This window comes from Mauremys reevesii, linkage group 1 (genome assembly GCF_016161935.1).
Source record: "Mauremys reevesii isolate NIE-2019 linkage group 1, ASM1616193v1, whole genome shotgun sequence".
NCBI lineage: Eukaryota > Metazoa > Chordata > Testudines > Geoemydidae > Mauremys > Mauremys reevesii.
The window spans coordinates 132,558,550-132,571,413 of NC_052623.1; the positions used below are offsets into that span (position 1 = coordinate 132,558,550).

General features: G+C 39.2%; 2 long non-coding RNA genes across 4 annotated transcripts in view; one reads left to right on the plus strand and one right to left on the minus strand.

Annotated features, from left to right (window-relative positions):
- The window catches only part of LOC120396115, a 44,134-nt gene extending 41,186 nt beyond the window's left edge, over window positions 1-2,948 (minus strand). Inside the window, exon 1 of the long non-coding RNA XR_005592997.1 lies at window positions 2,898-2,948. This is a non-coding gene — a long non-coding RNA (uncharacterized LOC120396115). The remainder of the gene's footprint in view (window positions 1-2,897) is intronic.
- Window positions 2,949-3,014: 66 nt separating this feature from the next.
- The window catches only part of LOC120403780, a 161,633-nt gene continuing 151,783 nt past the window's right edge, over window positions 3,015-12,864 (plus strand). For 2 of the 3 annotated variants that reach the window (XR_005597725.1, XR_005597724.1), the window contains exons 1-3: window positions 3,015-3,289; window positions 5,440-5,658; window positions 6,900-7,060. This is a non-coding gene — a long non-coding RNA (uncharacterized LOC120403780). The remainder of the gene's footprint in view (window positions 3,290-5,439; window positions 5,659-6,899; window positions 7,061-12,864) is intronic. The other variant, XR_005597729.1, reaches the window with a different exon arrangement.

Sequence of the window (12,864 nt, forward strand, 5' to 3'; positions counted from 1 at the left end):
TAGCAGGAATTTAAATCTAATTTTAGTGATTGGCAAATATATTTTTTAGGGAGAATTTGGATTTCTAACTTATTCTGATATACAAGGCCAAATCTTTGCCCCTGTCCCCCCTCCCATCCAGCACCCTTTGCACCACTGCTTTGGTGCCCTTTGCACTACCAGGCTAGTTAGGGAATCCCATGAGATAAGCACGATTGCACCCTGAGTTATTTTCTTTACCTCCCCCCCTGCCAAGTCCCTAGATCTTTACTCCTAGGTCGTGTCTGTACCTGATGTAGTTGTGTTTGCATTCAGTCAGGACCGAGGCCCCTTTGTGCCATGCACAGTACACAAAGATAAAAATAAGATGACCTCAGACAGGAATCTTACAATCCAAGTAAGCAATAACAGCATTTCAGAATGAAAGGCCCCTGCACAAATAGCCTTGCCACATCTGCTCATGTGAGTTTTGCCTTGTCAACGGGGCAGATTCCTGTAATATGCAAATTCTTGAGTTATTGCTAAATGTTTGATTGACATTTCCCTATTTTGTTGTGCATGCACACTACTGACTTATTGTTCTTTTTTACAGTTAATGGCAATCACACTACTTATTTTATTTATTGTTTTATTCAAATAGGCGTCACCTCTGATTTAGTTTAAAACCTCTTCTAACTCCTAGTTTAGCAACAAAATGGGAAGCACCAGATTTCTTTCGTTCTTTCTTGAGTCATTCATTTCTATCCAGGAAGTCATCAAACATTGTACCTGAATCATTCCCTCTGAAGCACCTGGCATAGGCCACTGTTGTAAGACAGGATACTAGATGGACTAGATGGACCATTGATCTGATCAGTATGGCCATTCTTACATTCTTATGTTCTTAACTAAGCTAGGCACTTCTACATGAAGCATTGCGTGTGTGGGTATATGCTCTGAAAAGTATTCAGATAAGCAGAAAAACATCCACCTCAGCTTCCATGAGGCTAATTAGTTTGGATGTATATCGGAAGGAAAAAATGAGTAATTTAACAACTGCACAAACTACTAAATAACTTGAAGCTTCAAAACATTACTGGCTAGAAAAAATAATATAAACTGTTAGTGTGCACAAAGAGATTACATTTTAATTTACGATTGCTAGGTTGTATATTTTCAATTAATGTTTATTACCTTCAGCCTAAAAACAGAATTTAGCCACTTAAAATTTAAATTCCACGTTGTAGTTTCCTGGGCTGAGGAAAAAGTGTTCAATCAAATCAGCTACTGTCTTTTGTGTCATTTTATTATGCTGGTTTTAAATTCCTATATCATCTGTCTATCTGTCTGTCTGTCTATCTAGACTTAATTGATTATGCTTTCTCTTTCACTATGCTTTCTGGGACTTGTTGCACCACATATATATTTTTCTTTTTTGACATTATAATAATCTCTATCATAATTGCAGTGCTACAGAGAGAGACACTCTAAGGAGAAAAAGCACTGAAGAGAGAAGATGAAAGCAAACCAAACCAAACCACCATTTGGTGAGGGAAAAGAATTAAACAATGAAGCAAATGTAGATTGAAATGTCCACAACCTATTTCTTTGGCCTAATAATATTAAAAATTGATATTGTTTTACCCATTGCCCCTCAAAATGGGTAAAATGACAGTTCTTTCAGATCACTATTTGGGGGAGAAGGCAATTGGCTTTGATGTGGGCTCAAGAAGTGAATAAGTAGAGAGAAGAGCTGGGAAATCTCATCCTGGTGGCTCAGTATCATAACTGAAAAGTAGTGCTGAGATTTCATTTGGTGCCTTCCATTTGCCAGTTGTTAGATCTTTGGACTCATCCTGCATTAGTATGACCCAAGAATCCCCTTAATTCCAACTGTCAAAAGTGTTACAGGAATATCTGATTCTGGGCTGTACATTCTAGTTCACCAAAAAATGTCATGTGAGGTCCTAACTGAAAGCCAGGGTCACACTGGTCATTGTTATTGTTGTACAATGTATGTACAGACATTATGTAAGGAGTTACGTATGTATACTGAAACTATGTTCTTAGATGCTGTAGCATAGCAGAGGTGGAGAAACAGGTTTCCTGGCAGACAACGGATGTTTATTCATCTGTCTCTTGAATCTTTGATAATAAACTTATGATTATTTTCATTATTATGCACTCATTGTCAATCTACAGGGCAAGGTAAGGGCTGGCATAGCTCAGAGGAGAGCTCTTGGGTGGCTAACAGGCCGATGGTGTCAGGAAGCTGATACCCAGTTAAGCACAAGTGTCACTCATTTGGGGGAAGTGAGGGTAACAAAGTGACTTACAATCCTGGCTATTGTAGCCAATTGTTTTTATTTAATTACTGGCACATGTGATATATGTCATCATGTGCCAGCAATGCCCCTCTGCCATGTACATTGGATAAACCGGACAGTCTCTACACAAAAGAATAAATGGACACAAATCAGACATCAAGAATTGTAACATTCAAAAGCCAATAGGAGAGCACTTCAATGCTCCCTGGACACTCAATAACAGACTTAAAGTGGCCATTCTTCAACAACAAAAACTTCAAAAACAGACTTCAATGAGAAACTGCAGAACTGGAATTAATTTGCAAACTGGACACCATCAAATTAGGCCTGAATAAAGACTGGGAGTGGCTGGGTCATTACAAAAAATAATTTTCCCTCTGTTGATACTCACCCCTTCTGTCAACTGTTGGGAATGGGCCACATCCACCATGATTGAATTGCCCAATAAATTTGTTAGTCTCTAAGGTGCCACAAGGACTCCTCATTGAGTATGTATTAGGTATATAAGTAATGCAAGGTCTGCAGGTTGAGGCCTGTAAGATTTCAGCTTAGCAATATTAGGCCTCAGGCCAAGGAGAGTTGACATAAGTAGGTGACTCAGCAATAACATACCAGGAAAATTACAAGATTACTGTAAAGAATCGGCCAATGGGTGATGTTCTGGAATGTCTGCCACAATGTACAATTGTAACATCATGAGAATTTCTGCAGTAACTACAGGTTACCGTGGGGAGTTGTTTACATAGATGCATAATGAGAAAAAGGGGAACTAAGAGGATAAGCTATGAAAAGAGGGCACTCCAAAGTTTATGACGTGTGTAAGTATAGATAAGGTAAAGGGGGTTGGACACCTCATGCATATACTTAAAGCGTTGAGTGTGATTATAACACAGGATAAAAAGGGTTCCCTTATATGGATAAGGAGGGAAGACCCCCATCAGGAGATCCTCCACCAATGACCACCTATTGAGAGATCCACCCGACTCCATGATATCTTTGGGGATGTGAGTATGAGTACATTTCTGAGTATTTCACAGGCGCTCTTGGTTTTCATTTCTGTATTCATTATTATGACATTGATTATCTGCTTAATGAAATGTGTAATAAAAGCACAGTTATTCAAGTGTAGATGTGCTTGTGGTCACTGTATTTGTTTTTCACGTGCTCCTTGAGTCTCCAGACCTAAGGACATCCCTCAGGTAATTCCCAAACTGCTGATTTTAAAACTGTAGCAGCATGCGAGATGGACTAACTCACTAGGGACACAGAGGACTATTGATTAATATATCAACTCAAACTAAATAAAGGCTACCCTACACCAAGAATCATCACAACTGGGAAGCCACTGGATGATAGTTTTATTTCTATAATACAAGTGTTTCAACTTTTCTTTATTGGCTATTGCTAACATGAGAACAGCATGGACATGTTTGCAGGTTTATGAACAGCAAGGCATGCAATCATCTTTGAAAGATGTCATTGAGGGTGACAGAAGTTGGTCTAAATGCTGACTACCATGCAAGCAGACAGACATATCAATGAGACTGACAAGAGTGGGTTTTAGCAAAAAGGATGCAAGAGAGGCTAGCCAGCTAGCTGGAGAGAGGCAAGCCAGAGTGGAATCAAAGGAAAGTGGAAGAGCAAACCACAATGGAATGACAGCTGGGTATCACAATGGGTGATAGCTGTTGTGGATGAAAGTCTGCAGATATATCCTAGCTGGGAGGAGCCATGGCGGGTAAAGAGGTAAACAGCACCAGTGATAATATTGGAAGTTTAGGAGTTCTAAGCCATTTATTAAAATACACTGCAAAAAAGGGTGATAAGGAGGAGACCTTGGGGGATACACCTTCTGCCAGACACTTGGTCAAGCTTTGGCATTTCAGATTCTAGTGGCAAAGAAAATAAAACTGATGATCAAAATTTTGTATATATGTACATACACTAACATTTTTACTTATTTATTTAATACCAGGAATGCATTTACCCTTTTTTACTATGCCCTGTGGTAACGTATATACTATCAAAATGATGCAGGTAAACAGTACGTACAATTTGGTGCCTAGCAATTACATATACTTCCAGTGGAAGACTGTAAGGAATTATGCAGATTTATATCAGCTGAGAAACTGGGCCACTTTCTGATATCCAAATTTTACAACATAATGCCTTTATAATGCCTTTATAATCCATTTATCCCTTAGGAGTCTGGGTAATTTCCAGAAAGATGGTCTAGAAACTGGCATGTTTATTAAAAGTTTTGGGGGGTTAGCTAGGATCATGGTACCAGGGACAAAGGAGAGATTCTAGCTGCTCAGAATTAAGGTGCAATGAGCCTTGAATTCCTTTGCTTCCATCCTGATGGAAACCCTCCCAGCCTGACTCACCTCCACAGTTAGTAGCAGCAGGTCTGCAAACTAGCAAGATGTAGAGAAAGTAGCAGATTAGATGTTCCTTGCACACTGGAGAGCATTCAGTTGTGTAGCTAAAACACTAAACTGGGCCACAGAAAAGGCAGGTTCAAGAGCCACCTTGCTATACACTTTAGCAAATTGCTTAATCTTTGTTTCACTTTCTCATCTGAAAAATGGAGATAATGATACTTCCTTTCCCCCACACCTTGTGAGTTTAAACTACAAACTCTTCTGGCAATGTGTGTGTCTTAGGGTTTGAGTAAATGGCAATATTAATTGGCAGCAATGCTGTGTACTGTGCAGGGGCGGCTCTAGGCATTTTGCCGCCCCAAGCACGGCAGGCAGGCTGCCTTCGGCGGCTTGCCTGCGGGAGGTCTGCTGAAGCCGTGGGACCAGCAGACCCTCCGCAGGCATGCCTCTGAAGGCAGCCTGCCTGCCGCCCTCCCGGCGACCGGCAGAGCGCCTCCCTGCGGCTTGCCACCCCAAGCACGCGCTTGGCGTGCTGGTGCCTGGAGCCGCCTCTGGTACTGTGGATTCACACAATGGCTTGCCATGAACTACCTCACCCTTTAAACATGGCTTTAGTATATATTTGTGCAGTGTCTAGCTCAATGGGGCCTTTATCTTGCTTGGGGTCTCTTGGTGCTATCATAATTCTAAGAATAAATAATGAAGTAAGACAAATGGTATTGGTAATTTAGCATATACATTTGCATTTGATGTACATTTCATTTTTGCAGATTCCATTTTACCTGACAAAAATAGTCTGATTCAGAACTCAGGACTGCTCTAGTAACTTCTCCTGGAATGTTGAAGAATTTTAATTTTAAAATTCTACAAATACCAAAATAAAAGCACAGAGAGAGAATGTGTAAAACAATTACTTGAGGGATACTAGGAATTATTGAGAAGTTTATTAAAATACCAGAATTACTGCAAACCAGAGCTTTGTGCCCAAGGTATGTAAAGATATAAAGTGCAAACAAATTCTAATATGCATGAAACATGGTTTATAAAGTAACAGTTTATCATGTGTTCAATGTTGTTAACCAAGACCTCATCAGTAACACTGTGCACATGCTCTATGCTCTTCAAAGATGCTCTATAGTACACCTAATACAAGGTCAGGGCTGGAAAATCTTGAGATGTATGAAAAGAAGCTACATTTTTGAACTTTTGAACTGTATTATGTTCATGCACTTTTTCCTATAATGATGGAATTTATTTTTGAGCTAACAACCTTGTAGTTATGGGTGAGAAAGCAATTTTATTATAAAATACTATTTTCAGATGCTTATAGCTTTCTGAAAAAAAAATATTCTTTGGGCTGAAATGTCTCCTGAATACTTGTTCATTTGTTTTTCAGACCACAGGCATTTTTTTTAATCTGAAAATGTGATATATATTTTTAGTAATCTGTTGATCTTTTTTTACAAATTAAAACCTTTTCCAGTCCTGTTATAGACATGATGTCTGTCCCATTTCAGTGTAGGGGTCTGTAAGCATCTGCCACCAGACACTTGTGGGTATTTTAAAGTCTTGAATGTAAGAAGACTGGAACAGCTGCTATTATTGATAGGAAAAGGTTATAAACCAGCTACCTCTTCTTCAGATTCCCTGTCCAATTCACACACTAAAGCTTGGGAGTCAAGCTTTCAGCCAGTGAAGGCCTGAACCTCCAAGATGCTAAGCATGCTCTTCAGCACTTTCTATAAGATCTATGGTTTTGATTATATCGCTCTATTTTCTAGAATTTTCTGGAATTTGTTACCTCTTTGTAACTCTCACATTATCTTTCTAAAGATCAACTTTCTCACTCTTTTTCCAACTTTAGAATATCTTGGACCCAGAACATTTGGCTTGGGAAATTTGCCAGCCATCTTTTATCTCTGATATAAATATACACAGAATAGTTTGGGAGAGTGACTGTTTTTCAAAACCGCAGGCAGCAAGAACAGGGTTGCCTCTTTAATTAGACATCTGTCGTCTGATACCAAGTTTTGAATTTTTGACTCACTTTTTTTTTGGGGGGGGGGCAGGGTTTCAGGGATCCAGTGTGCTAGCAGCCATTATTTTACATGGTCACATTTTTCTATACTCTATACTGTAATTTCACCACTCAGGAAAAGAAACAACTGTATGAGAAAGCAGCATATGCAATATGTGCTCTTCACTTTTGTCTCTTTGCCTCTCCTGACAGGGAAGGTTATCCAACAGTCCCAGACTGGTGCAGAGGAAAGCTGCAGAAACAGATTAATTTTCTTTGCTCAATATTTATTATTTTTTCAGCTACCTTAAAATGGGAACTGTAAACATTTTGATTAATGGATTGAAAGGTTGCATAGTTTCACTGCAGCGCCTGTAAGTACTGTATCTTTTGCTAAAATGCTATTTTGTAACTCTTTAGAGCAGTGCTCCTCAATGAATCAAAACCATTATGTCAATTCCTCTTCCAGCAAGAAGAGTAAACTTGGCTATTAACCAACCCAAACCATCTTTCTAACAGACAAATGCACCATGATTTCAAGGTTGTGATAAAATCAGGATACTAGGCCTTTACATTGTGATAATCTTAGGTCCTGGATTTCAAGTGAAGACTTTGTGGGTTAAAAATTTGTTCTTAGTTACACTAGACCCTAAAAGAACAAATTTGAATGATTAATTTAGGGCCAGATCCTGATTCTTTAACAACCGATAGAACTATACTTCACCCATACTTTCATTGACTTGAATAATATATCTATGAAATAAGATATGAGTCAACATAATCAAGGGGATCAGAATCTGGCTCTTACATTGTACCTCAGAAGAGGAAATTCAAACTATTATTAAATCTATGCTGTCTGACAAATCTCCAGATCTGAATTGGTTTCCCTCGGAGTTCTACAAAGTATTTCAGTACCTGCAAAACCCTATATTCCAGTCTGTGATTCAAGGAAAATTGAAAACTGGAAGCTTCTCATGGGATATGAAAATTAGTCTAATTACTGTCATAGCTATGAAAGATGGAGATGGTCTGCCTTGTTTAAATACCCCATGCTTTCTCAATATGGATATAAAACTGATACACCCTGATCAGACTGACTTCAAAAGTGGAAGATTTTCTTTTGGTAATCTTTGACATTTTATATACCTGACATACTCTGATAAAATGTTCACTTGCAATCCACAAGGTATTCATTGGAAACAAATGCCTATCCATAATTGCAATACTAGAGAAGTTTTATTTTGGCAAAATTACACAAATGGATTTCAGTAATCTAGTCAATAATAATCAATTATCTCTGTTACAGCTAACAATATAATCTGCATTTAGGAACAATACCAAGCAAAACTGTCCTTTTCTTCTCTTATTCCAACCAGTGTTGTACTGGAATCATTAGCAATGAAATTAGAGCTCCTCCATGCATCTCTGATATAAAATTAGGAATCTCTGAATATTAGTGTATGCAAATGACATTTTACTGACTTTCACCCATCTACCAGGATCTATTTCTAGCCTGTTAGAACTGGTCGCAGCATTTGGCAGTTTTGCAGGCTACAAAATAAACACACAGAAAATCAAAATTTAGGCCGTTATCCAAATTCCTAATCACACTCCTTTACTTAACCAAACAAATCACATACTTGAGAGTTATAATTTGCTTCTGATCTTAAAAAAATTCTCTTCCATCAACATTGCCCAGTCTTAAAACAGTTCTCTAAACTTTTGGAGTTGTATACACATGTCCTTTGTGAATCAAATAAAAATTCTAAAAATGAGTGTCCTCCCATATCTGTCAGATACACTGAAAAAACAATCTATGGTGAAAATTTTTGGCAGTTTTCTCTGAATTATTTTTGTTGAACAATGTTGAGGAACAGAATCTGCAAAAGAGTATAGATTATTCAGTGTCTGCACTACCCTCTATGGAGCCATATTTACAACAGTAACATACTTTTAATTCCATCCTGGTGGATATGTTTCTGCAGTGACTTGCAACATTGTAAGTTGGTGGTGGTACTTCTATAACCTCTCGGGTTTATGTCTATTGGCTGCAAGACTGGATATATGCTAGTGGAAAAAAAGCTGAAAACAGACACTGAGGAATTGATGGAGTTCTTGAGTTTACAATCTTTTCATTTCAATGCCGCTTAAACTGATAATAAGAAGGACTTTAATATACAAGAACAAAAGAAAACCGAGTAATTGTACAGAACCATTACAAAACAGGGATGGTAAAATTGTCAATAACAGTATAGAAAATGCAGAAGTGTTCAAGAAATACTTCTTTCTTTGGAAAGAAATGGAAAGCTTATAGTAATCATGAAATATTTTTCTATTCAAACAGTAATTATTCAGTGTACACTCTGAGCCACTGATGTTGATTGTTGTTCCAATTTAACAAACCTTGAAATATAGGGGACATTCTAGAGAACAGGAGAAAAAAAGTGCTATTTCAGTATTTTAAATGGATAAACAGGATAACCTACCACTGATCCTGGGTGAAATCATATCTGTTCTAGGACTAATGCTATTCAATGTCTTTATATTTTCTCCCAGTTCACTGATAAAATCATTGCTGGTAAAATTTGCAGATGATACACTGATTTGTAGAGTAGTAAACAATGGTGAGGACAGGTTAGTGCTACAGAACAATCTGGATTGCATAGTAAGGTGGGATCATTTGAACAACTTGTGTTTTAACAGTGCTAGATGCATATATGTAAGAAACAAGAATGCAGATAGTACTTTGAGGAAGGGACTATATTTTGGAAAACAGTCACCAGAACAGGACTTAATGGTCATGGTAGATAACTAACTGAACATGAGCTTCCAATGCAATGAGGTGGCTAAAAGCAAATGCCATTTTGGGTTGGATAAACAGGGTAGTATTTGTACAAGGAAATGTAGATGACACTAGTGAAGCCATTACTGAAATACTGCATTCAATCTGAGGGTCCACATTTTACAAAGGATGTTGAAAAATAAAAAGAGTTTAGAAAAGCGATACAAGAATGAATGCATGTCTGTAGATCCTGTTTTACAGTCTAAAACTAAAGAAGCTCAAAGTATTAATCTTAAAAAAAGATATGGGTAAGATGTGATTGGCTGTGAAAAAGGTTAATGAGATCCTAGAATTGATCAGGCAAGGGATTTCCAGTAGAGATAAGTGTTATTACCATTATACAAGGCACTGGTGAGACTTCATCTGGAATACTGCATGCAATTCTGGTCTCACATGTTTAAGAAAGATGAATTCAATCATATCTCCCCTCAGATATGATTGTTTTCTATAAATACACCAGAGGCATAAACACCAGGAAGGGAGAAGAGTTACAAAGGGATCTCACAAAACTGGGTGACTGGGCAATGAAATGGCAGATGAAATTCAATATTGATAAATTCAAAGTAATGCATACTGGAAAACATAATTCCAACTAGAAACACAAAATGAAGAGGGAAGAAAGAGATCTTGGAGTCATGAAAACATCTGCTCAATATGCAGCAGCAGCCAAAATCTAACACAATGTTAGGAACCATTAGAAACGTTTAATAAGACAATAAATATAATGATGCCACTATATAAATGTTTTGGAGGGGTAGCCTTGTTAGTCTGTATCCACAAAAACAATGAGGAGTCTGGTTGCACCTTAAAGACTGACAGATTTATTTGGGCATAAGCTTTTGTGAGTAAAAAAACATGGACTCCATGCATCTGAAGAAGTGGGTTTTTTATCCATGAAAGCTTATGCCCAAATAAATCTGTTAGTCTTTAAGGTGCCACTGGACTCCTTGTTGTTTTTATATAAAAGTTTGGTCTGCAACCTTTACCTGAAAATCTTTTCCTCTTGCTTGGGATGCAGGTTTCAGATAGTTTCTACAACTTTTTCTCAAAGTAATCCCACGCATCCTCCATATTCAGATCCTTGACTTCTTCATTCCCGTCCACTTCCTAACTTCCACCCTTAATTTTTTTATGTTTGACCTTTTGAAATAAAGGACTCCAGTTGCAGACCTATTTTTGCTTATTCTTTCATTTACTTTAAACTGAATTTGCTCATGATCACTCAAACCAAGGTTGTCCTCTACAACTAGTTCTTCTATGAGGCCATTGCTACTAATAAAAAGTAAATCTAAAATGGTATCATCTCTTGTTGATTTGGTGACAGTTTGGTGAAGAAATCTGTCAGCTATCACCCAGGAATATCTGGGTCCTATCATTATTAGTAGTACTTGTCCTCCAATCTATACCTGGGAAATTAAAGTCTCCTATGATCACACAATTCCAAGTAGTATTTATTTCATTAAAATATTAAAGAGGTCTCTATCCATATCCAAATTGGATCCTGGGGGTCTGTAGCATACCACAAGCACTATCCCAGTGCAACCTCTGTTAGCTTTCTTCTCCAAAGAGATTGTGGCCTAAACAGATCCTGTTTTATCCATTCCGTCACTTCTAATTTCTTTACAGTCTACTTCACCATTAAAATACAATGCTATTCCACCACCTTTACTTTTATTTCTGTCTTTCCTGAACAGAACATACCTTTCAATACCTGTGCTGCAGTCATCACTACTATTCCACCATGTTTTTGTCATCACTATAATATTTAATTTCACTTAGGGCCACCCCGGGGGTGGGGGCAAGTGGGGCAATTTGCCCCAGGCCCTGGGCCCGCAGGGGCCCCACGAGTTGCTCCGGGTTTTCAGCGGCACTTTCGCGGAAGGCCCCTCACTCGCTCTGGGTCTTAGGCGGAGGGTCCTTCGGTGCAGCAGAAGACTCGGAGCGAGTGAAGGACCCGCCACTGAAGTGCTGCTGAAGCCTCGGAGTGCCGCCCGGTGAGTACAAGTGCCACCGCAAGCGGGGGGTAGGGGAGGGGAAGAAAGAAAAAAAAAGCCGCGATCGGCGGCAGCTCTACCACCACCGCTTCATTCTTCGGCGGCAATTCAGCAACAGGTCCTTCCCTCCAAGAGGCACCTGCCGCTGAATTGCTGCCGAAGACCCGGCCCTGCCCCAGGCCCCCTGAAACCTCTGGACGGCCCTGATTTCACTTCCTTTACCAGTAGTTCTAGTGCCTCCATTTTGTTACCCAGGCTCCTTGCAGTTGGTGTACAGACATCTTAATTGTTTCTGCTGGGCTTCATCCAGATTCCTTGCCGGATTAGGTACAGTCATTCTACAGCCATTATTGCTTACCTGACTGTTAGTGTCATTGGTATTGGCAATATCTTTCCTCTTACTGTACATTCTTCTACCCCTTTTTTTCCCCTTTCTCCATTGCTGTATCCTCTCATACTTGAATTTTCTCCCTCTCGATATTAGAATCAGGTGTGGCGATTACACAAGCATCTCCCAACTATTTCCCCTGAATCCCAAATTTAAACTCTTTTAATCAGTTACACCAGCCTCCACCCCAGAAGTCTATTTCCCTCCCTATTCAGGTGGAGTCCATCTCATGCGAACAGTCCTCTGTCCATGAATGCCTCCAAGTGGTCAAACATCCCAAAGCCATCCTGATAGCACCATTGTCTGTGCCAGCTGTTGATCTTCATAATCTTTCCTTGTCTTCTCTCTCCTCCTCTAGGGACAGGTAGAATGCCACTGAAGATCACCTGAGCCTCCATTTCTTTAAGCATCTTCCCCAGCCTGGTATAGTGTCCTTTGATGTGTTTCAGCAAGAATCTAGTAGTATCATGTGTTCCCAAATGAAGGACAATCAGTGGATTCTTTCCTGCTTCCATTAGGATCCTCTTCAGACTCAAGTCCACATACTGTATCTTAACTCCCAGCAGACCACATGCCCTTCTATTCTTCAGATCCGCTCTGGTGATAGGCCTGTCCGTTATTCTTAGTGGGGAGTTCCCAGTCATGTAGACCAGCCTCTTCCTGGTGTTAGTGTAATTCTCCAGCCTTCATCCTTCTTCTCCAACAGCTCTCCACTCAAACTCCTCTATTTTCGGCTCTGTTTGCTGACTTCTGTGCTGCTGCTGCTGCTGCTGCTGCTGCTGCTGCTCCTGAATTCAATTCCAAACTATTTAAATAATCTAATAGTGATAAAAAAAAAAGTTGTATTGCAGATCTCAGCTCCCTAAATCTCATGTCACACATTGAAAGTTCAATGCAGTACCGTCAGGCTGTGAAAACAAACTCCCTACAGTAATGCTGACAGCAAAGCAACTT